The 25,495-nt window shown below is 37.3% G+C and overlaps 1 long non-coding RNA gene across 1 annotated transcript in view; it reads left to right on the plus strand.

The window, feature by feature from the left end:
• The first annotated feature begins 1 nt into the window (after position 1).
• Positions 2-25,495, plus strand: part of LOC129429220 (uncharacterized) — a 62,464-nt gene continuing 36,970 nt past the window's right edge. Inside the window, exons 1-2 of the long non-coding RNA XR_012358704.1 lie at positions 2-132; positions 418-593. This is a non-coding gene — a long non-coding RNA (uncharacterized lncRNA). The remainder of the gene's footprint in view (positions 133-417; positions 594-25,495) is intronic.

The raw sequence follows: 25,495 nt of genomic DNA on the forward strand, positions 1-25,495 counted from the left end.
GCGCGATACTGTCGCGCGCATTACCTCATTGCGGCTATTTCTGTTCGAGGGAAGTGTGAGAAAAACACGGAATCACGTTTCACATGTTTTAAAGGCAATAAACATGGACGAGCCACACTGTGATACCTTTAAGTAAACAACCCTAATAAAAACATGTAGTCACTTTAGTTAACTATGCTGCAAAATAGTATATGTGTGCTACAATATTCTGTAGTAGTTTATTAACTATAGTGATTTGATAAACTTTATATATACTGTAGCCATACTTTAATATGGTAAGTGCAAAGGTTTTTTGTTACAGTTACTATAGTAAATAACGTGGTAAGGTTGGTCATGTGGTAAGGTTGTGCACGTGTCACGCGTACTGAATGAATAATATTGATGATCTGCTATGAACTTTTGTTTACAAAGCTGTAGGTAAGTGTTAGTGCACTAGTTCTGCCCAGGAGGAATTTAAGCGCAAAATCAACAAGGAAAAAGAGCAACGATTAAGCTTATTCCCAGGAGTGTTGATAAGAGTGAGTCTGCGCACACTGGTGCCAATAATCTCCACGTTCTGCACGTCTTATCCGCCTGCTGAGAACTGGTTGACAGTAAGTTTGATCTCTAAAAATCATTACACAAACAAAAAAAAATGTAGAAACATGTGAAAATGTTTTCTGCATCACTGTACAGCACAAATGATTTGGATGTTCTTTGATAAAACGATAATTTAGATACAGTACTTTTCACTTGAAGTCACTTGTTTTATTCAATTGGCAGGACGTATTATCACTCCCAGTTTGGAATTTATTATTTATGGTAGTTACCACAAAACACAAACTCATTCCTCATATGTTCAGCTGCCCTACATGGACCAACGATAAGCAAACATGTTTTGTTAAAACCTGTTTTATTCAGCCGGGTGATGTCAGTTACAAATTAACTGTAAACGATTAGAGCTTCATGCATATCTCAACAGTAAATAAAGCCATTCCAGGTCAATTATGATGTAGATTTGTTTACAGAAGCAGCAATGCCATTGGTTGACATGATCGTTACTTCAATTGGGCCATTAACACAGTCATTAGATTACATCACAATGTGACTATCTACAGATGTTCATGTGTTTTTGTAACAAAAGTACTTTGTTAGCAAAGTATTCAGATGCTTTGTGGGAGGTTGTACGTTTATGCATCATTGGAGAGAGAGAGAGAGAGAGAGAGAGAGAGAGAGAGAGAGAGAGAGAGAGAGAGAGAGAGAGAGAGAGAGAGAATACCATGGGTTTGATTTGAGCATTGTTTTTAATGTTTTTAACTTATTCTGTTGGGTGGTATTGGATTTGTACTACAAAAGAAGCCAGGCAAGAAAATCATTGAAGAAGTCATTTGTTTCTGTAGTTTGTTTGTTTAGGAGTTTCTGTTTCATAATTAGTAGAGCATGGCACTATTGAGGTCAAGGTCATGGGTTTGACTTTCCAGTGGACACCAGTGGCGGCCGGTGACCTCTTTTTTTGAGGGTGCACAACACAAAGTTCATCACAACATATGTAGCCCGTCATGTGTGTGGTTCGTAATTTTCAAAATATGTGTTCGCCTCGAGTGAATCTATGTGCATCACGTGTCTTGTCAATATAATTCCCTTCTGCAGACGCCTCTAAAGGGTTTATGATTAAAGAGATGCTCGCGTTTGCCAGATACTCGCATAATCTCATGCGTAATCAAAGTTTACTGTTAAAGGAACATTCCACTTTTTTGAAAATATGCTCATTTTCCAGCTTCCCTAGAGTTAAACATTTAATTCTTACCGTTTTGGAATCCATTCCGCTGAACTCTGGGTCTGGCGCTACCACTTTTAGCATAGCTTGGCACGGTCCATTGAATCTGATTGGACCTAACATCGCGCTAAAAATAAATAACCAGGGGGTTTCTATGTTTTTCTTATTTGGAGCTTGACTCTTCTGTAGTTGCATCGTGTACTAAGACTGATAGAAAATTAAAAGCTGCAATTTTCAAGCAGTTTCAGCAATAACAACATAAACAAGCGGCTGTCGCGGTCCGCACGTAACTTCCGGTAAACTCAGCTAATAATTAATAACCACAAAGTACTTTAAACGTAGTTTATTTATATAACAAGCAAAAAAACAACACATAGATTACCTAGGAAACCAAAACATTTGTTATTTTCGACGAGGCATTTGTTCAAGAGATCAGTTTAGCAACTAGTCAGACCATTGAAAAAACGAAACCGGAAGTAAAGTTTGGATCCAGACGTGTATCACGTGCGTCCGATGAAACCGTCTATACTCTAAAACTGGCATAATAATCACTGACTTTGCTGATGTAGGAATGTCCCTTTAAGGGAGTGTCTTGACTAATGCTTACAGTCGAAATGAAATTGAAATCGAAAATGAAAAACTTTTATTTGTTTTGGTATCTTTTACAAATGACTTATCTGTGAGCTTCATTATTTTTTAAAAATTCATGTGCCCTTGTAATCTTTAATCAAAAACACCAATCTCCTCCCTTCCTCAAAACGATCTCTCTTTACTTCGGTCATGACAGGTGGGTGGAGTCCGGTAAAAGATTGCAGCGATTGGCAATTAGTATAGTAATGCAAAGTCGACAACACCAAAGCTCCAAAAGTATCAAAAATATTTATTGTTTAAAAACAGTGCATGGCATCAGGTTACGTTTCGAGCACGCAGGCTCTTCATCAGACAATTAGCTGATCATCAGAGCGATTGGCAATTAGCAATATGACCCAACTTCAAACGATCCAATCAATTATCGATGGACGAATTCCTCGGATATACGTCACCACCTGGTGTGCCTCACACATCTTGAAAAGTGAAGCCGCTGGCTCTTTGATCGCCCCCTGGTGGCTGACTGCAGTACAAGTCATAAACCGACCCCTCCATGCAAACAAACGGGAATCGGCTCTAAATAAAAAAAAAAACATTTCCAATAAAATTTTTCGAACGATGATTTTGGCCCTTTAAGGTAGTTGTTATCATTCTGACATATGTTCAATTGTTAATTTTTGTTATAAGTTTTATTATAGCTAGTAATTTGATAACATAGAAAGGGGCGTGTCGTTATGATTGGCGTTGTTGAATTGGGCGCGTGAGTGTTTGGGGGGAAGTTTAATACCGCGGCTCCGCCTCTGACTCCATGGACAATTCCTTCTGCGCATGCCTTGGTTCCAAACTCACATTGCAGCGCCCATGGTTAGACATTTTTGGCTTCAATTCATTACAATGGAAGGTTGCATTGTCCATCTTTTTTACAGTCTATGGTCACCACGGGGAAAATTAGACAATTGCTACTTCTGTTTCATGGCAACTTTAAATGTAACATTTTGTCGAAATGGTAGATATCATAGTCTTGTTAACATCATGTCCTTAAGAAAGACACAAATCTCTATATTGCTTTAAAAGAACTATTTCTTCCAGAATCAGTGAATTTTTGAAGGAAAGTTACTTCTTTAAATGGTGATAAGTGAGTTTATCTCCCAGTTTCAAAGGGCAACTATAATTATATCCTCAAGAGAGTAAATTACATTATGAAGTTCAGAATCTGATGTCCATGTATAATGAAATATCTATTTATCAAAGCATAATCAAAAACAAATTATTGTCCTATACTTCATTAACTCTAAGGCACACTCCTTATTCTGTCAAATCAGAGTAAGTAACCCATATCCATAGTTTTTGCTCATTGAAGGACCCAGCCCCATTCAAGTGTGCCTTCTGTGTTAGAAACTGCATAAACAAAAGCATTCCAAAGCAGTTTAATCCTGAAGTCATGCCTGAATCAGCCTCAGTAGGAAAACTAGCTAATGAGCTTTGCAGCCACTAAGCCTTATGTTCAAAACCCACTAGAAGACGCCCATTGATTTGGGAGCTTTTGTTTCGAGGGCAAAGTGACTGCTAGTGTTTCAGTTGACATTCTTCTGCGCGGTTTATTAGGCCTATTTGACTTCCTCCTCCGTTCACCTTTGAAAAAAGCAGCACCTTAAATTCTGTGTGGTGTAAAAATTATATAGTTTAATCTCTCTTCTGTGCATTGTAACACACCAGTAAAGCGTCAAGGGCCATATGATTTTATTTCAGAGATGTGGCTTTATTATAGCCAATAAATCACACGGAAATCATTGCCACTCCTGTACTCCTGCAAGCTAAGTTTTAGTGAGTTTTAAGATGTTAATAAAATCAAAAGGTCTAATGTCTTTTCCACCCTTCAGCGGAGGATGAAACATGAGATCATAGTGTAAAATAAAGAAGAGCAGCACTAATAAATGAATTGGTTAAGTAATGTGGTGTCAAAGACCTGTTGATCTGTTTGGTGCTCCAGGTACCCGTTTAAGATCATGAACTCTCAATAGCACACTGTTGCTTAATGACAGGTTAAACTGAAATCATGGGAGCAAAAGATCATAGCATAACAGCAACACATGTAGCACTCATGTGTTTCTTATCTCAGAATTACTAAATCACTTTCCATCCCTGTTGTTTTTACTTCTTGCCTGAAGTGTTGTGCATGTAAACAGTCATGCTCAATGTCCAATACAAACTATTGACATTTTGCTCCTCCTAAGGCTAAACCCTTTAAAAACCCGTAAAAACGTGAAAACATAAATGTTATATATGAATACATATGGGTGATTCTCACGAAATCCAGACTAAAGATGGTCGCACACCAGCCACCCAGCTCAGCGCCCCACCACGCCGTTCTAAAAACTCGAACACATTGCTTTCTATGAGTATTCGCACACCGGCGCTGACAGGTGGCGCCTGTCCGCGCCACCCAGCTACGACTCAGGAAGTTGCTCAAATCCCTGTCGCACCACAGAGCGCCACTCACATAGTTTAATATGAAATAACATCATAATTGTCCCAAATCATTAACGATTAACATTGGCTGCTAACGTATATTTTGCATTTTGAAGTAGACGCTATCTGATGAAGCTCACGCTATTTAATGTGCACTTCCGGTTTACGATACCTCTGAGATGTCCTAGACGTGACGAGGTGTGATGCTGAGCTGACCTTTAGAAGGTGTCCAGCATCAGATTTTTTTAAAAAGCCCTGAAGCCGTTTTTTTTTTGCACATATAAGATTAAGGTCTGAACTTACAATAACCATTATTTTTAGAGGATTTAAAATGATATTACATTAAATATATGCGTTTACAAACTCATGTTTTGGTAATGAGAACTAAAAAGTTGTCTAGGGACAATGACAAACAAAATTTCAACTTTTATCTGGAAAGAAAAAATAAGAACTGCTTACCTGGTAGCCATCTTGAGTATCACAGTCAATTATGTCCCTTCCAACAATTTTTATTTTGAAAATGTTAGTTCCTCGAGGGCTTAAACAATGATTGAAAATTGTTGCGGAGGATGAGAAAATTGGTCTTGGACACATTTATATTCCTTATTATTGTCTCTACATTTACCAATGATCACCAAATACCACGTGTTTCTTTACTGTAAATGTAAATGTAAGTGATTTTTAAATATAAATTTTCCATGTCAGGGAACCCAGATCCAGTCATGGACACGTTGCGGTAATGACAATTTTCCCCTTAAATGTGGAAAAGACGACAGATTTGGTTTGTATGATGTCATTTAAAAACAATTTTTAAAATAGTATGTGAAGAGATGTATGTAAATGTATGCCTCTTATTTTGATACTCTTACATTGCCTTTACTTTTTTTATCAAAATGTTTCATGATACATAGATTTATAGATATATAGATATATAGATAGATAGATAGATAGATAGATAGATAGATAGATAGATAGATAGATAGATAGATAGATAGATAGATAGATAGATAGATAGATAGATAGATATGTTAAGTTTGCTTATTTATTTCCATACTTACGCTGTATTTCAATTTGTTTCATGATCAAACATTAAAACAATAGCTAAATATAAAGATCTTTATTTTCAGCAAGATAAAACTGTATCTTGTAAGTTAACCACCATTGATCTCGCAAGTCATTCGATTGTGCTTTGAATACCTTTCGAGAAAAAGGCAAGCAAAGGCATTTATTCTATAACTACTGTGGCACTTTAAGAGAGTTGAAGGTTAAGTTTGTATAAGCAAATCATTACTAGAAATCCCACAGATGGTGCCTTCTCTTGGGCTATTCTCCAACGCTGAACTGAGCTCTAGTTTCTCCTTTACACAAATCTGTTCACTCTGATTTCCTGCCATGTGACTGCTGCTGCACAGTTATTATGAACCTTTATGAACTGACTTTAAACTATATGTCATGCTTTTCTTTATTGAAGAAAAGACTGATCATTTGACAGAGAGGACAGACCATGTATTGCCTTGACATGTCTGTCAATATTCTCAAATGATTCATCTACAGTGTCATCCGAGTGTATTGATTTATACAATACAAGTATAGTTCTGCTGTAACAGAATGCATTTGAATACCACACGTTTTATTTGTGCATGAATTTATATTGAAGGCATTTTCATATACTGTATTAAGCAGCCGTTGTACACATTATACATTGCATTATGTGTGGAATCTGTATTAAACATTACCTCAGTTGATGCACGTTGCCCATTCAGAAGGTCTTTTTCAGTTACGATTATGAATTTGGCAGACACTTTTATCTAAAAGGACTAAGAGTGCATTCAGGTTATACATTTTGATCAAACAGCTAAGATGCAAAAGTCGATTTGTGCCCCTTCGGTCACAAATGAGATAATGATATCAACCAAATGCTCTTGACACTTATTCACTGAATACCTTTGCTTCAAATCGGCTTAATCCTGGCTGTATTGCACTGTACAAAATGCAGCATGAAGTAAAAACACCTTGGTTTTGCAAGTCAATTCAACCTACTATTTTAAGTTTAGACCTGTGACAAGTTGACATATATAAACAAGTTGAAATTGTTTAACTTTATTTGTTAAAGGTCACCTATTTCATTGCTAAAAAACAAAGTTATTTTGTGTATTTGGTATAATACAATGTGTTCGCGTGATTAATGGTTAAAAAAATACATTATTTTTCACTTACCCTAAATTTTTTAGCTCTAGATTTCCCCTCTATTCCTGAAACGTACTGATTTATGTACAAAACTCATCGATTTGAAAGTGCTGTTTCCCTGATTGGCCAGCTAATCTGTACGTTGTGATTGGCCTGAATACATCTGACGTCAGCCGGAAATGTAACGCTCCTTAAAATGTTTGAAAGATTCACTCACAATGCATGGCCAACAGGAGTTAACTCACATCTGAGTCCGAAGCGGGAGGAATTATGATAGGGGCTGTTTACACTTGGTATTAAGATGTGTTACCGTCGATCGGATCACAAGTGGACGAGACACGTGGTATTTAAATCCGTCTCTTTTGTCCACTTTTGATTGCTTCTGTCCTGAATACTGTGAGGGGGTGGTCTGTCGAGACTGTGGACGAGTTTCTCTGTTGTCATTTAAACGTGAGCGAGAGTAATGACGAGTTTATATGGACGTGAACTAATATTATGTCGGAGTCCGCTGCTTAGTAGTAAGTAAACATGCTGCACAGTGTTTTGTACGTGTAAATGTTAGAGCTTTCTCTGCATTTCCAGCGCAATTTATGAAATAAGATTGCACAACTTTCACATGCTTGCAAAATGAAACTCCAGAGATCAGCCGCTTTAGTTTTATCAATGAAAGGCTAAAAATAGCGTTGTACACCATATGTTCACGGCAGAAGTCAGAAAAAAGACGTAAAATATTGTGTTCAGTATCTCAGATTAGATAAATGGATGGAGAGAAGGCAGTCTCCTGTGTCTGTTCGAACACATTCAACCACATGTGCGTTTATACTACAAAAGCAATAGGATCGAAAGGGTTTTTGACTACCTCTGAATGTGGTTGAAAGTAGTCGAAAGTGGACGAGCTCAATACGTTTTGAACATCGTTTACACCTGGCATTAACATCGTCCACTTGTGATCTGATCAACGAAAACGCATGTTAATGCCAAGTGTAAACAGCCTCATAATGTCGGTCTTTACTACATCACCAATCCCAGGAAGTAAACTGTTGCCTACAATCTGTGTGTTTGTTGTAGTCCAAGAAAAGAGATTTACGTTGGAGACGATAACTCGCGTCATGTTTACTTTGGGTTTTGTACCTTTTACATATCCTTAACATGTACCAATACAAACTTACACATCAAATCAAATGCAAAATCGTGAATCGGACCATAGAAGCTCTTAGAAGACCATAGAAGTTAAAGTAACATAAAATATATATGTTGATTTAACAAAAATGCTGAATTTTTTACAGTGTGGCTGAATCTGTTAAAGGACACATTGATTTTTAAGTCATCTAAGTACAATTACCATGAATTACATTCAAACTTGTGTCCCTTGTGAGTACTTATACCTGAACACTGCCTGAATGTGGTAGCTACATGCATCACAGCGCCCCATACGTGGTTCAGTTTCTTCATTTTTACATTTCATTTTACACTTTCATCATTTGCAATGTTTCTAGTTGCGTCTTCAGTGATTTTGCAACTGTTTCCAAGTTCCGGCCGGTGACTTCATTTTCAAGGGTGCTCGATGCGAAGTTCGTTACAACATGTATGTAGCCTGTCGTGTGTGGTTTGTAGTTTTAAAATATGTGACGCGCAAGTAATCCTATGTGCATCACGTCAAAATAAATGCCTGCTGCAGACGAGTCTAAAGGGTTTATGATAAAAGAGACGCTTGCGCTTGCCAGATACTCACATAATCTCATGCGTAATCAGAGTTTATTGTTAAGGGAGTGTCTTGTGTGTATTTTGTGAACGTGGGCGCCTCTTTTATCATAAACAATTATGACGCGTGTGCAGCAGGCCCTCTTTTTGACAAAACACGTGATGCACATGGTTCACATGACGCAACAAACACATATTTTGAAAACACGAGCAACACACATACGGTATTTTGAATTTGCGTCCCTCAGTTGAGCAGTCACGAGCCGCCACTGGTGTTTACTGTGCCTTGTTCACCAAAGTGTAGGCTTTTGCCAAACAGATGCACTGAAAATTGCAGTGAAAGAATGTCAAATTTGTAAAAATTAAAGTGACATTTGTGAAAAAATGCGCTTCAATTACTGACTAATAACCTTTTCATTGCCATTAAAGTGAAATAATTGAACTTAAACACAAGAGCCTGATAACAACAAGATAACAGATGGTTTTGCATCTAAACTCTTAATATATTATTTTCCCATGTATTTGAACTGACAATATTTTACACAATGCTCTCTACCAGTTGAGCCACAAGGACACAGTTGAGTTTTTGTGAATCTATTCCATTGGACAAGCCACTTGAAGTCATTGTAGAAAAAAATCCTTCCTGAAAAGCATGCATATGTATGTGACTGCCATGTTCAGGCCTTCCCACAGTGGGAATGCAGACTGGGCTCAACCCTTCATTTCTTTCATTATGGCAAGACAGGATGTTTACAGACTTTGTAGCATTTTTCGACAAAGTCACCATAAATCAATTCATTTAGCCTTTTAAGTGGAGTGTGTACTCATGGCAGATGTGAGGTAAGTTCAGTCAATCAGAAAGTGCTGAGGCACGATGCAACTTTTGCAACAATTACGCCTCCGGAGTTCATCAGGCCTTCAATTGATTTATGTAGTTGCAAGTGTTGTTGTTGTTTCCCTCTCGTCTCTGAGGTCAGACCGAGCCTGCATTAGTTTAGATAGCAGTGTCTGATGTTGAATATAGATCTTATCAGGTTTTATTTGCATGAACTACTTATTATTTGAGTCACTGTGTTTCTGTTCAGGCTAAGCTGAAAAACTTCTCTCAATTTACTGGCAGATATTTTGCAGCATGAGCAGATTAGTGTTGTAAATCTGTGACCATTGTAATAGATTTTGTTGCATTCAAATTAAATGGTTGAGAATAGAGTGACAATGGCACATTTACACCTGGTAGTAACAAGCATCTCGGATAATAGGATCACTCAAACTATTTAAAAAAACTTGGTGGGATGTGACCACATCACATTTGTAGTGTAAATGATCCTATACAATTGCAATGAATGGCACGCTCACCCGTCAGTTAACTGTTGGACAAAAACAGGGTTAGAAAACTTTGCTAATTACATGTGACTTTAAAAGAAAGTCAATTAAAATGTTTGGAAAAGTCAATGCACAATAAACATTTCAGACTGAAATTAAAATGTATATTTGAATGTATAATTGTATATTATTATATTTATACATAGAGCTAAATTGTGCCTTTATTTTACTTTAAAGATATAATGTTTATTTTAAAGATATAAAAAGTTTACTACAACAACATTACTACTACTTTCCCCTATTAATTGCCCAGACAGCATTTTCCAGCAGAGTGTTTTGTGTGCATCTAAACTAGCCCAGCTGAGCCCACATCATTAATTTTCAAGAGTGATAATGTGGTGTTAACAACAAACTTTCGGTGTTGTAAGAACGCTGGCGAAGCAAATGCCACAAAAACACGGTTTTAGCCGTCGACGCTTGCAGACTTTCTCAATATTATGACATTATTTTGCTTTGCGCCGTGTAGTTGCCATCCTGTCTGGTGAGCTTGTGCTCAGCGTGGCAAAATGATTGTGGAATTTCCCTCGTCCAGGCGTCCATGCACTCTTCTGCTTCATTTCACACCCCAGTAACAAAAATGCAGGGTCAACACTAAGATTCCACAGAGCCTAACAAATTAGATTGCAGGTTTAGACATCCAGATGTAATGTGCTAGTAAAAATAACTCTGAAACATTTTAAGGAGTTTTTATGAATATGTGCTGCTTTACATACTCGCCACTTTGGTGGCCCATGACATGTTTGAAATAGTAGAAGCACAAATCCAATATCTTTTGTTTTCAGAATAAATAAATAAATTTTGCCCCAGAAATTATTATCTAACATAAAATTTACTTAAAGGGGACATATCATGAAAATGTGACTTTTTCCATGTTTAAGTGCAATAATTGGGTCCCAACCTAGAGAATGTGAATAAGATCAACCCAGTAACTTAGTTTTGGTAAACCATTCTCTGGCTCCCCTTGTGATTTGGCTCCCCAAGCTCATTGGAAAGTCTGCACGGTTTTAGACGCGAAATTTGAATCATCCCATAGTCCGGGTGCTAGTTCAGAGCTAGAACTGTTGCTGGTTCAAAGTTAGTTAGACTGGCGAGCTTTCTAAGAAACCGGTTTGCCTTTCCATGCGCTATAGAGCCACAACAGAGGCAAGTCTTACGTCATCTTTCCCAGCAATGTTAGCACGCTAGCGCCAAACACAAATGTTGTATTATTAATACTAAATGGCTTTGCGTACCTAAATTGGCATCCAAACGCGACGAATCCACATGCTCGTGCAGCTCGACGGAATTTATATAAACACTATTACCGTATTTTCCAGATTATAAATTGCTCCGGAGTATAAGTCGCATCATTCAAAATTGCGTTATAAAGATGAAATAACATATATAAGTTGCAGTGGATTATACGTCGCATTTATTTAGAAAATTATTTCACAAAATCCAAGCCGAAGAACAGACATTTAATCTGGAAAGGGAAGTTATTCAACTAAACAATAGCACACAGAACAGCAGGCTGAATAGATGTTCGTACGTTAAAGTAATATTATCAGTTATTTAAACGATGAACCATAGCATACAGAACTTACCTGGAAGGTTGAATAGGCTAAATTAACCGAATAAGCCAACGAAGTTCGCAGGCTCATCATTCCACATAACTGAATTCATTGAATAACATAAATACAGAAGCAGCATATGGCGGAGTCTCGCTGCTGTAGACGGTAATGTTGTCTCTTGCCTCATAAATGTCAAAATTTATTCATACTGACTTACAAGGCGCACCTGACTATAAGACGCAGCACCAGCCAAATTATGAAAAAAACTGCGGCTTACATGTATAGTCAGGAAAATACGGTAATGATCATCAGTTTACTTACCTAAACCAGCAGCCAAATGCGGTGAATCCAACGTGTATACAGCTTGACTTTGGAGCTATTTAAGAACCAATTTTCCTGCTTCAGAGCTGGTGCTTTGGGTGTCAAAAAATTCCTAAAAAATTTCTGAAAAATTAGGCTCTGGCTCTGACCCAGCACTCAAACTGCCTTGGTGGAAAAGTTGCATGGTTCTAAGAGAGTGTACATTTTGGAAACAAATTCCAATACAAAGAAGATGTTAAAGTTCTCTTAAATCAAACTTTACTTTTTAATGTTTGAGCTGCTCTTCATTACCATGTCAACAGCGTATACCGCCTGTGGGCGTGACCATATTAAAGATAATGAAGTCAGCCAGGAAAACGGTACTCTCTTTACTTCAATGCAGATTATATAAAAAGGTATTATTTGTTTTCGATTTTAATTAGATTGTTTAAAAGTAGACATTTCAGGCTTTCTTTGGATATGTGTATCATGTTTGCATGACGAGTATTCGCGGAGTTTCAATTGATTTTTGTAACGTGTTTTGAGAGACAGCTGGCAGAGACAGAAATGTCTGGATGCACACCCTGTTTATTTTCTTTATTTGACAAAAACACAAAGATCTGTTGTTATTGTGAATGTATACATATTAAAGAAGACCCTTTACAGTTTCAAATGATGTCAAACACGTAAGTGTATGATTTTTAATAATGGAGTATTTTAAGTTGATTCTGCCATGATAAGGAGAAAACACGTCAAAACGCGGCGCCGCGTTTTTGGACCCCAGGGGGTTAAGGATCAATACAAAGAACCTTTTAGGAACCCTTATTTAAGACATTAAAAATTCACATTGTTTACTTCCTCTTGACCATGCTCCTCTTTCTAAACTTATTTTATTAAACAATTGCATTACATTTGTCTTAATCATACAGAAGATCAGAGATCAACAATAGGAACAGCTGCATCAGTACCAGTTTATGATGATCTGTTCCTTTTGGCCTCTTTGTTACGTCCCTCTTGCAGTAATCTGGAAATGTCACAGTAGACGCTGTGAGTTTACTGCGCTGAACTGAGGACGTTATTCCCATCTTAAGTATGTCTAACATTATTCCTCTCCACTGGCTGAAAGCACTCTGATAAATAAACATTGAAGCAATCCAACTTTATGCCGGTCTCCAAGCAACAAGAGTCATTGGAAATTAATACTCAACCCAACAGGATGAAATTGACAGTGTACTGCTTGCTCCCCTGAATGTAATTGGCAGCCCAAAGCTATTAAATTAAGCAGTCTGATGCTTGAACTGAGCTGTTTGACGAAAAGCTTAATTTTCTTTATTTATTTCCATCTTCTCCTTCCTGGGTGATTGTTAGTGGCCATCTTCTAAGCAAAAATAACTAAAGTGAGATTGACAGCTCTTACCTGAGCAATGCTAGCATGTAACCCAGCTTTCTGTCTCTGGATTTCATACACACTCAACCCTGCCCTTTACGCACATAAATACACAATTACACACTTTCATGATAAGTGTTTTTTCTACACCCTTGAAGTATAACCTGATTGAGCTGCATATGGGGAATACAAATAGACCTTTAAAAATCTACTCAACAAGGTTTTAATAGAGTGATGCAGATGAGCATGCAGCTCCTCAGACTTGCATGTATACCATTGCTTTTCTTTTACAATTTTGTTGAATTACAATATTGAATGAGACAGATTTGTTATACAACCTGCCAAATGAGACTTCAGTTCTGAAGTGTCCAAGTTCTTTTTTTCTTGTATGAAACCTTTACATTTATGAATTTGGGAGATATTTTCATCCAAAGTGACTTACAGTTCATACTGCTCAGTTGTTGCTCTTTCACAGCTCAGCAGTGGCGGCTGGTCAATAGAGGGCGCTGGCCTTAAAGTTGGCCAGAGAGAAAAGCTACTTTAACATGTTACCAAAAAGTTAAATATATAGTGCAAATTAATACAAAATAAAATAGTTTAGATGTACTTTTTCACTGTTAGTCATGTTATCATTAATAAAAAAAATCAAAACTGAGTTTGTTGTGCGTGTGGCTGGGGCGCCACCCAAACGAGTGTGTATGTAGGTCATTAAATTTGTTATAAGCATGTGACTTGAGGCCGAGCTCTAATTGGATGGTTTGGTATTCACCTTTGGGCGCAGCACTGTGCTCCCCAAACCCTCCCACTTATGTTGTAAGTGAATCAGTTTTTTTTTATTTTGACCTTATGTGTTTGGATCGTTCTCAGAGTCTCATAACCGTGTTGCAGATTGATAGTAACTGATAGTAACTCTCTCGCGATACTTTGATGTCATACACTGATGGGTTTGCGCATGGCTGCTGAAGTTAAACCCTACAGTTTAAGATCAAGATCATTCTCCAGAACAAAAGTAAAACTGTAAAAAGACGTTGTCTGCCTAAGGTAAAGACACAAAATCTAATGACAATAGAGTCTGCATTAATCTGCTTTATGCGTTTATTACACAAGATGGTTTCAAATAAGTTTAGTTCAATTCAGATTTTTACATGTTTGTTGATATTTTAATCGTAATAGTATTTTGTAATTTGATTTGTTCATATTTGCCTGTTCAGCATAAAGTTTGCATGTTTTATCGCTTCTGCTGTTACTGCGAGAAAAAAAAGTAATACATGCACTGTAAAAAATTTGCTGTAATTTTGCAGCTGGTTGCCAGTAACTTACTGTAGAAGATAAAGTCTGAAAATGTTTCATGTTCTTTTAACTTTGAACAAAATGTTGCCAGTAAATAACATAAATTTAAAATCTACAGTAAGTTACTGGCAGCTAGTTTCCAGTAATACCCATTAATACTGTAATTTCTACAGAATTTTTTTACAGTGTCTCTGTTTATCTGTTCTCTTTACAAATAAATAAACTTGTATTCTCGCCTTGTAAGTTTAGCAATGAACATGTGAACAAAAACAATTATTATCATTAAAACATGAAATTATGGATAATAATTGACGGGATTTTTACAATGCTGTTCATCAAAAAATTACAGACATTGAAAAAGTCTATTGCAACCTCTGGTGTGTGTTTGTGTGTGTGTGTGTGTGTGTGTGTGTGTGTGAATGATTACCTTGATATTAGTTCATTACTGATAATAAACCCACATTATACTCAAATTTAAAGATTCATAGCACATTTATTTCATGCTTTAGTTGACTTCAACAATAACATTTTCAGCATTTTAGCTAAGCAGCATCGTCACCTGATAAATGGCTTTTTACAGTCCTGCATTACTGCAGTAAAAGTTTGATTTTGAGTTCGTTTGCAAACCCCCCCACCCCAAATTTTTAGCACTAGCTGCAGAAAGTGCATGCAGAAATCCTACATACAACCATTTGTGACCCTGGCCTACAAAACCAGTCATAAGGTTATTTTTAATTAAAATTTTTACACTAAAAATTTTTTAGTTTTGATATATTTACGTTAGAAAATGTACAAAATATCTTCATGAAACATGATCTTTACATAATCCCTAATGATTTTTGTCCTAAAGGAAAAATCTATTCATTTTGACCCATACAATGCATTGTTGGCTATTGCTACAAATATACCTGTGTGACAGCATCGCATTTAGGCACATGCTAATATAGCATTTGTATGTACTAGCCCCTAAACACTGCTGCATATGAACACATTAAAACGTGAACAATCGACTGTTTTTACAAAAACATTTTACAGAACATCACACATACACCGTATTCTGAAATATCACCCAGAAGAGGAATTTCCAATGGCTTGCTAGGGAGAAGATTAGGAGTTTGTCCTTAAATTTCACCAGAGCAATAATTAGCTTCATCTCAGCAACTTGATTAGAGCAGTGTGGGCTGCCCTGCCATACTTATCTCTCTCATCTCGCAAAGGTTGCCAGGCAACTGCAGCAGAACATCATGACAAATGTTTACTGCAACAAAACTTACCGGATGAGTCATTTATCGCCCTCATCAAACAGTAGGTGAAAGACAGTAACTTTACAGACAATTTCGCTTTCAGCTGGAGTTCGCTAAACTCATCTCTCTTCAGAACTGTCTGGGTAGGACAAAATTAATCCAGGAGAAATTTCAGTATGACTTTAAAAATCTGTTGCCTATTGCTGTATGTTCTACATGAGCTATGTTTCGCCTCAGTGATGTTGGGTTTAGGGGTGGGGCTTCATTGTTGTATGTAATCATACAAGGTCATACGAAATTGTCACCTCTTAAAATTCTTGTTTTCAGGTTGGTCTGTCTCCAGCACCACTGGAACAGATGCTTCATGTGATGTCACAGCTTGTGGACGTGGACCTGTCTTGATTGACACTATGCCACTGATTGTCCTGTCTACATAGGGTGACCATACGTGCCATTTTTCCGGGACGCGTCCTGGCTAGGATTTCAGGTGCGTCGATCACATGTCATCAAGGTTCTCACATTTCAGTTAAAACATATACAATAATTGAAGAGTTTATTTCCAAAACGCAATAAATCCATTTGACTAATTTGGGTAAAAATGTATACCACAGAAAACCACCACAGGTTTATCAATGGCACCAAAAGTATTATTTTGTTTTTGTTTGTTTGTTTGTTGATCACGAAGTACAAAGTAGATGAGGAAACTAGAATTCCGTGTGTATTCAAAGCGCCGCCATTGTTGTTTACAATGCGTGGAATGGTGCGCTGTGATTTGTTGAGTGGATTTATTGCATTCTGCAGAGAAGGAGGACTGCCGTTTGTTGTGGTTTGGAAAAAAGGGAGAAAAGATGACAGAATAACACGGCGGATATCAGATTTTGCTTAAAATAAAGAATTTACTTTTTAATACTGACCTGATACAATACTGATTTTGGCAGTAACAGATTTAAATGGCGTTTATCGCATTTTGGAACAAAACTTTTCAATTTTCAATTTATTCATACCTTGAAATGTAATGGTTGCTTTTCTGAAATAGAACCTGAAATAATAAACCTTGATGACGTATGCGGTCAACAAATACGACTTCAAGAAGACGCACCTGGGGTACTTGCCAGGACGCGTCCCGGAGGGATGACATGTATGGTCACCTTATTATGTAAAATTGTAAAATCAAAAACTAGGTAAAATCAACTAGAACCAACACAAATATTATTTTATAATATAGGATAGCTAGTTGAATAAAATTTTTGTCTGTTTGGCAAATAGTTTTAGTAGTTTGAAACATTTAACTCATATGACTTATGCAGTCATGCTTTTCCATTAAAAAATTATTATTTCAAGTTTTTTTTTTTTGCTGGAAACCAAATAAAGACATTGATTAAAAAACCTTTTTTATGCAAACTATAGAAACTAAACATCTAAACACTGCTAAACGGCAGTGGTATTTCTCCAACTGCTGTGAAGTTATCACTGCATTTAGGATTAAGTGGTACTGTCAGCCCATTTTTCTGTGCAGTGCTGTGCTTGCCTTTAACAGCACACCTGCATGGGCTGTAAAGAGCGGTGTCATCTGACCCACCCAGGAAGTCAACAAGAAACGTTTTCACACTCCAATGGTCCTTTCTGCTATGAAATGTGTCTGTCGAAATGCCACCTATTTTGTCTGGCCATGTCAGGTTAGTCACAGTTATGTGATTATGTCTAGATGACAGTCATTTCCGATTTAAGTACTTTACTCTATGCATCAGTTTTTTCAAACATGGTGTTTTTAAGGTGAAGTGTGTAATTTCTTTGCTGCCAGGGTCACCACTTGGAACTGCAAGAATAATAATTGTTTAAAGCACTTGGTCTGCTAGCCATCCAGATCTGCGGTATGTGGCTGCTTGGCTTCTTAAACAATGTTTTTATTGTTATGGCTGTACGGCATATTAAGCTGGAGTGGGAAAACATTTTCACATTAAAAAAATGACGCACCTAAAATTAAACTTTACATTACATTTATGCATTTGGCAGACACCTTTTATCCAAAGTGACTTAAAGGGACACTTCACATCTTTCGAAAATATGCTCATTTTCCAGCTCCCCTAAACATTTCATTCTTACCGTATTGGAATCCATTCAGCTAATCTCCGGGTCTGGCGCTAGCACTTTTAGCTTAGCACAATCCATTGAATCTGATCTAGCATCGCGCTCAATAATAACCAAAGAGTTTCGATATTTTTTCTATTTAAAACTTGACTCTTCTGTAGTTACATCGTGTACTAAGACAGACAGAAAATTAAAAGTTGCAATTTTCTAGGCAGATATGGCTAGGAACTATATTGCTGCCCTAACATGGCTACAGGAGGCGCAATGGTATTACGCAGCAGCCGAAAATAGTCCCCTTAGTATCTTTTTATAGCAGGGGACTATTTTTGGGCACTACGTAATATCATTGAGCGTCCTGTAGCCATGTTACGGCAGCAAAGTTCTTAATTACGCCAGAATGAGAGTATAGTTCCTAGCCATATCTGCCTAGAAAATCCCAACTTTTAATTTTCTGTCGGTCTTAGTACACGATGTAACTACAGAAGAGTCAAGTTTTAAATAGGAAAAATATTGAAATTCTTTGGTTATTTTTTAGTGTGATGCTAATGGTCTAATCAGATTCAATGGATTATGCTAAGCTATGCTAAAAGTGCTAGCGCCAGACCCAGAGATCAGCTGAATGGATTCCAAAACGGTAAGAATCAAGTGTTTTACTCTAGGGGGGCTGCAAAATTAGCATTTTTTTTTAAAGTGGAGTGTCCCTTTAAAGTATCTTATAAGCTATATATTTGATCAGTATGTGTGTTCCCTGGGGTTCAAACCCATGACCTTATGTTTTGTATGTTCTTTTCAAAACCCATTTTACATGTACATAATCTTTATTGCTCATGGTCTAATGCTTGTATCTTTCCATATAACAACCCACAAATTGCTAGTTTGGAAAAGCCCTTCAATTACGCGCCTAACATAATCCTATAACATACTGTGAAAATACTATGAAATCTTGTAATGCTAAACATTTTTTCAGATCATCTATCTAACTCGCCCGTAAGACAAAAAACGCATGCTTTTGCATCTCTGCAGGAAAGAGTAACAACTAAATGAGCCTGATATGAACTCCTCAGGCCACTGTTGGACCCAGCGGCAGACCAAGACCTTGTAAGCAGAAAGGTCACAAAAGCAAAACAAGCCCTAATCAGGCACCCATCTCTTTAAGTCAGCATTGCTCCACGTATAAAGAAGGGCCTTTATTCGTTTCAACACAGAACCCCCCATCCGGCTCCAGAATTCCTGCCTGACATTCCCTCAATCTTCCAGCTCCGACAAGCCTCAAAAGGAACTATTTTTCCTCTCCGGTTGAGTCTGCCCTGAGGGCCGAGCCGTCCCTCTCAATTTCTGGAGCTGTGCTAGCTATTGCCTTGAGTTTTTGTGCCCTCGACTTCCTTGCCTGGAGATACTGCATCCTTAAAAGCAGGACTCTAACAGCTGTCTGTTTAGGGAGAGCGAGGAATGAAGAAGAAAAAGGAGGGAGGGGGTTGTGCTGATACTGCTGACTTTATTTTCCCTTGCCTCCCCAGCCTGAAATGCCCTTGTGACAACCGCGTGTCAGTATCCAAAGTGCTGCAGTTCTGCAGTGTTTTCATAGCCTTGCAAACCCGTTTTGCAATGTTGTAAAAAACCACATTCCCGCATTGTAGCCATACTCCCCCATGCCATTGCTCTCAGATTGCCATGGGTTGGAATTAGGACGTGAGGTATGGTGTAAACAAACACGGGCTGGCAGGCCATGTGATGTTGACCACCTTTGGACCCGGTGGAGACTGGTTGTCTTATGATGAGGGGCCGAAGGTCTGTCCCACAACGCACGCACACACATAATACCCGGACAGATCTGGCTCCAGACTTTTTAGTGCTTTTTTACTATGATACAATTCAACTGGCCCCAGTCTACCGTGTATTGATCCGTGTGTTGGCATTAAGCTTGCAAATGTTAATCAATGTGCAGTGCTGGAATCAGTACCTAGTGTGACCACATAAAATATGCATTTCTCCGAAAAATAGACTTCTCTCTTCTCCGGGGTTTAAGATCGGCTGATGGATAAAAGGTGGCAAAAACTAAAAATTTTATGCAAGGAGTAAAGAGATACTGGATATTGTGACATGTAAGGAGATATTCCTATACGTTGAATAAAATGAAGATGTTCCAGTTTTAACTACAAGTGTTTTATAAAACATTGACTGCTGATAGACTGCCGGCGCTTTTTAAAGTTTCATTTGGGGACTTAAGATATGCAAAATATATCCTACTGTTATATCCTCAGCATTCAGAGCAGCGGGGGGAGAAGTGTTAACATCTCTATATTTCAACCTAGTGCTAAATCTCTAAGCTGGCTGAGTAACAGGAAGGTTTGCCAGCTGTAGAGTAGTGTGGCTTGAGATTTTTATTTGCTCCTTATTGGAGGATTAGATTTAACTACAGCATTTAAACAATGAATCGGAGTATTTAACAAGGCAGAATTCATTCACTGTTATTTTCCATAGAGCTTCACTTTTTTTAGTGGATGCTGATGAAGATTTATGTCATTGTTTAGCTCTCAAGGCAGTGGAAATGCAAGCATTTGCTTTTATACATTTGGCAGACGCTTTTAACCAAGACGACTTACAGGGCATTCATTCGATACATTAATTTATCAATATGTTTGTTCCCTGGGTTTTTCATTCAAAGTGGTAGCAGTGCTAATGTCAAAGGTTTGATTTCAAGGGAATGTGCATTAGGGTGGTCCTTATAATGGGTCAATTTTTTATGTAATGTTCAACTCTCACCCCCTAAATGTGTTAGGATATCAACAAAAAAAAACCTCTCTCTTCTGATCTGAGTAACCAAATAGCGGACTTGCTTAGTGTTGCTTCTGCCATTGTTTCAGTGTATATTGTCTATTGTGCTTCATTCACATTGAAGCTTTCTTGCTTTGGAAGACATATCACAACTAAAACAGGAATTTTAATTGCATGGAGCATGGTCAAATAAGTTCATTGCTGCCATAAGTATATATTATTAAACAATTATACAGGCTAGCACAAAGTGTTACATAATACGGAAATGTGTTAAACTTCAACCTCTAAATATTAATTAACATTGAAAAAAAGTTTATTTATTTATTTATTCAATCATATTGGTGGGGTGAGCGTTAAATGTTGAAAAATAAGGACCACCCTAATGTGCATACTGCTACAATTACATGCCATTCTCTTACCAATGTGACATCACACTGATAAAACCACGCCCATGGCCACTGACTGACAATAGTTCCATTTCCATTGCAGATTTGCGCAAACATTTTAGCGTTATTTTCTAAATGCCAACAAAATACTATTGAGAAATAACTGCGTTTTCAATAACCAATGTGACTGCAACATAGTTTTTCCTCTTGTGATTACAAGCATCACGTCGACTGATGTTGGTAGGTTTACAATATCACATACAATATTTTTAAGAAAAGCCTCTTGAGAGCAGACACCTATTGAGCTGTTTCATGGGAGGTTTTAGTACAGTGTGAAATAATAATAATGTGACCTACTTGCATCAGGTGACCTGAAAAATTAACTGCGAATAAACTGTTTCCGTTGCAGTTTTGCGATATACACCTTTTTTGAATTGCTTGAAAAACTACGGAGCCCCTAAGGAGACATGGAGCAAAAATTAAATAAAGTTCAGTTTCGCGTGCGCACGCGATAGTTTCACGCGCGCAGGCGAAACTTAACTTCATTTAATAAACATGAAACTATTGCGTTTAGTTTCGCGTGCGCACGCAATAGTTTCACGTACGCACGCGATAGATTCAAGTGAGCACGTGAAACTAAACTTTAAAAAAAAATTCTGCACATGAAGGTTTCGCGTGAGCACATGAAACTAAACTTTGCATTTTTTTACGTCAGTGTCACCTTAGGGGCTCAGTAAAAAAAACACCTTATGCAAGCGTAAAAACTTTTTTGCGATATATAGGAGTTTTTGCGAAATTTCCATTGGCTGTTTTTTTAGTTAGCAATGTAAATTTGCGCAATTTAAAGGGTAATGGAAACACAGCTAGTGACTACATTACTAGGGGTGTCACGATTCTCCAAATCTCACGTGCGCACGCGAAACTAAACTTTATTTATTAGGGGCTCCGTACAATTAGATTCGATTCTCAATTTTTCTCAATTCTCAGCTTCACCCACGTCCCGCCTCTTTACCCATTTTTGAATATCCGTGAGTGATGCGCGGTGACGCGCGGCCAAGATGGCGACGGCAGGCAACGCCTACTTTAAGCTTCAAAAACGATCTTCAGAAGAAGAAAATCTTTTTTTTACATCTTTTGGACATGCTATAATAAATTATCTGTGGGGTAATTTAAGCTGAAACTTCACAGACACATTCTGGGCACACCTGAGACTTATTTTTCATCTTGTAAAAATGGCCATAATTGTTCCCCTTTATAATTCATCTGGCAAATGCAAGAAAAAACGAGACATGAGGCTTCTTTTATTGGGTCGCTGATTTAGTAATGCATTTTCAATATTCTACCTAAGGAAGATACTACAAAAAAACACATTTCTTGCAGAGGAGTTAAAGTATATGGGAATTTAAAATGTATTTTATGTAAGATTGTTCGAAGGGCGAGGGTGAATCAACAAGATTACTCTTAGAAACGGCACAATGAAACATCCATGTCCTTTTGTTACCTAAGTGAACTTTTTTTGATTACATACGGTCTCCTCCCTCGAAACAGAAAGGCTTAGCCCATATACACAAGTACGTAGTCCAGGCTATTACACAAGTTCCTAGAAATCAAGGCCATACAGCTCCTGGCTTTGATCCATGTTTTTGTGTACTTAAAACTGCACCACATGTCAAGGATAATTAAAAAGTACCCAACAAGCTTACAAAGTTTCCATGCACTGTGATATTACTCTTGGAAAAAACAAGCACAAAAACAATATCTTTATCACTCTTAATGAGGAAGTAATATGTTACAGACAATCTAAGCTAAGTAGGAAAAAGCTTTATTAGCTTTCATTAAAACCTCCTTGCCCACTGAAGAGCCCAAATAGTTATTTCCTTTTTCTCATAACATTGACGTATGATAATTTAATCTGAAGCAGAGCCACACACTGCAAGCTGCCTGACCCAAGACTCCACATAATGGGTCACAAATTGAAGGAATTAAAATGGGCATGGATATCTAAAGAGCACACTTGTGTGAAAAACAGGGTCAATTACTTTTAATGTTTTATATTTAAAAAGGAGCTAATAGTTGTGTTACTTTTTCAAGTGGTATTTTCACATTTTATTCACTATAGCCGCCTGCAGTCTGGTTTAATCAGCCAATAAGTTTTCCTGAAATATTAATAAAAGAAGCTTTATTCATTTTTATTAAAAAGAGAGTTGGTGTACAATTTTATTAATCATGACACGACTGATTTATTAAATGTTGACTAATTGATTGAGATGGTACAGTCATAGTTGTGTGCCTTCTGCTCCATCCTCCACAACCCATCCCTCGAAAATGACCAGCAAAACGGTAAAATCTGTGCAAATTGTGTGAGGAAATTACATAAGGAAGGAAGTCATTTGCATAATTCCTTTAGTGAACCGAGTGCTAAAGCGATGCAGACAGAGCGTGCAAATAAACAATGCTATCTTGATGGAGATTTCCACTCATCGAGCAACAAGAAGGTAAGAACCACAAAAGACGCAACACTTGATAACTTGTGTGAAATCACTGCAATTTTCTCTGAAACTTTGCCAGTTTGATTGCCAAACGGAAAATTTCATTGCTAAGAGGTTGCTCTTTCATAGCTCTGAGTATCAGCTTTGTCTCAGATATTTCTAATAAAATTGCTTAAAATGATTTCTTATTTAAAAATACTTACAGGGTTTTTCACAAGTTCAAAATGCATTAAAGTGCACCTATTTCATTGCTAAAAAACAACGTTATTTTGTGTATTTGATAAAATACAATGTGTTTGCGTGGTTTAAGGTTAAAAACAAATAATTTTCCACATACTGTAAATTTTTGTAGCTCCAAATATCCTGCCTTCCTCAAACGCTTTGATTTTGTACAAAACCCATCGATCTAAAAATTCCCTGATTGGCCAGCTAATCTGGGGTGTGTTTCCCGATCAACGACGTAACTCGCTGCTGAACCAACATAGTACGATGCATAGTTGGAGAAACGAACTACCTTGTCACGACTGTTTCCCGAAAGCATAGTAACTCTGTCGCACATTCGTCGTTTGAACCATGTTGGTTTAACAACATAGTTGATGTCACGTGGGAGGTTACGTACTAATTAACCTGCGCAAATCAATTTAATGTCAGATTATTGCTGTAAATAACATGTATTGCATCGGAAGACTTTTTTATTGTGATTTAGTTATCCGTTGTTTATTTTTAAGATATTCAATTCATGCGCAAGTTCCCTCTTACGTCACTCCTCCCAGGGATTCCCCAGGGTCTTAAAGCTCGTAGGACAGTGCACATGCGCAATTTTCAAATGCAGCGCTTTCATTCTGTTTACAAATTTAAAGATGTAAAATACAATTGTAATATATATAGAATGATGGATATAGACTGTACTACTGTGGATTACATGACCATGATCCTCTCGAACTTAGTTAAATAAACTTCATATAAATTAATATATCTTAAACAACTAAAATAATCTGGTTTTAGATACATTTTATTACATTTTTAGTTTGATATTAACTCTTTCACCGCCAGCGTTTTTTTAAAAAAAAGTTGCCAGCCAGCGCCAGCGTTTTTCATGATTTTCACAAAAGTTTAATTCCTTCCAGAAAATGTTCTTCTTCAAATATATAAACATACAATATATCAAATGAAAGAACAGACCCTCTGCTTTTAAACAAAAAAAAAAACGTTTCATCCTACCTTTAGTAGTTCTTTTGCAATCAGCTTTGAATATGGGTAGGTTTCTGCAAAAACACCACATTTTGAGCAAAAAGCAGAGATAATTCCATTTTTGCCACGGACTTTTCATAGAGATCCCATTCAGAGCGATCTTTAAAACAGACACGGACATGCAGCAGCTTGCCAGAGGGCAATACTTCCGGTTTTAAAAAGTAGTGGTATTGCGGAAAGGCGAAAATACTCGTCATTGGCGGGGAAGCGTTTTCTCTTGATTGACGAGATATCTCGTCAATGGCGGGGAAAGAGTTAAAATCTTCAGACTTTGATTTTTGTTATAAACTTGGTTTTAGACAGGGCCTGTAATTGACCCATGCACTGTCATACCAAATGATAAAAAAATGGTCCCTGAGGCAGAACCCTTTAGAAAATTATTTAATATGTTCATATTAGTACCTCAGTGGTACTCACTGGTACCAAACGTTTGCATATCTGTAACTAAATGGTACATATTAGGACTTTTTCAATGGGTAATGCCCCAATGACAGCTTGGGACCATTTTTTTTTACCATTTCGTCTAAGAGTACTGGGTAAAATCTCAAATTGCTTTACTATCTTAGTTGTTTCTTAAACACTCTTGGAGTGGCATTGGTTCAGTGGTTCATGTAGGTTGTCTACAAACAGGAAGGTTGGTGGTTCAATCCC

Source organism: Misgurnus anguillicaudatus, chromosome 18 (assembly GCF_027580225.2).
Source record: "Misgurnus anguillicaudatus chromosome 18, ASM2758022v2, whole genome shotgun sequence".
NCBI lineage: Eukaryota > Metazoa > Chordata > Actinopteri > Cypriniformes > Cobitidae > Misgurnus > Misgurnus anguillicaudatus.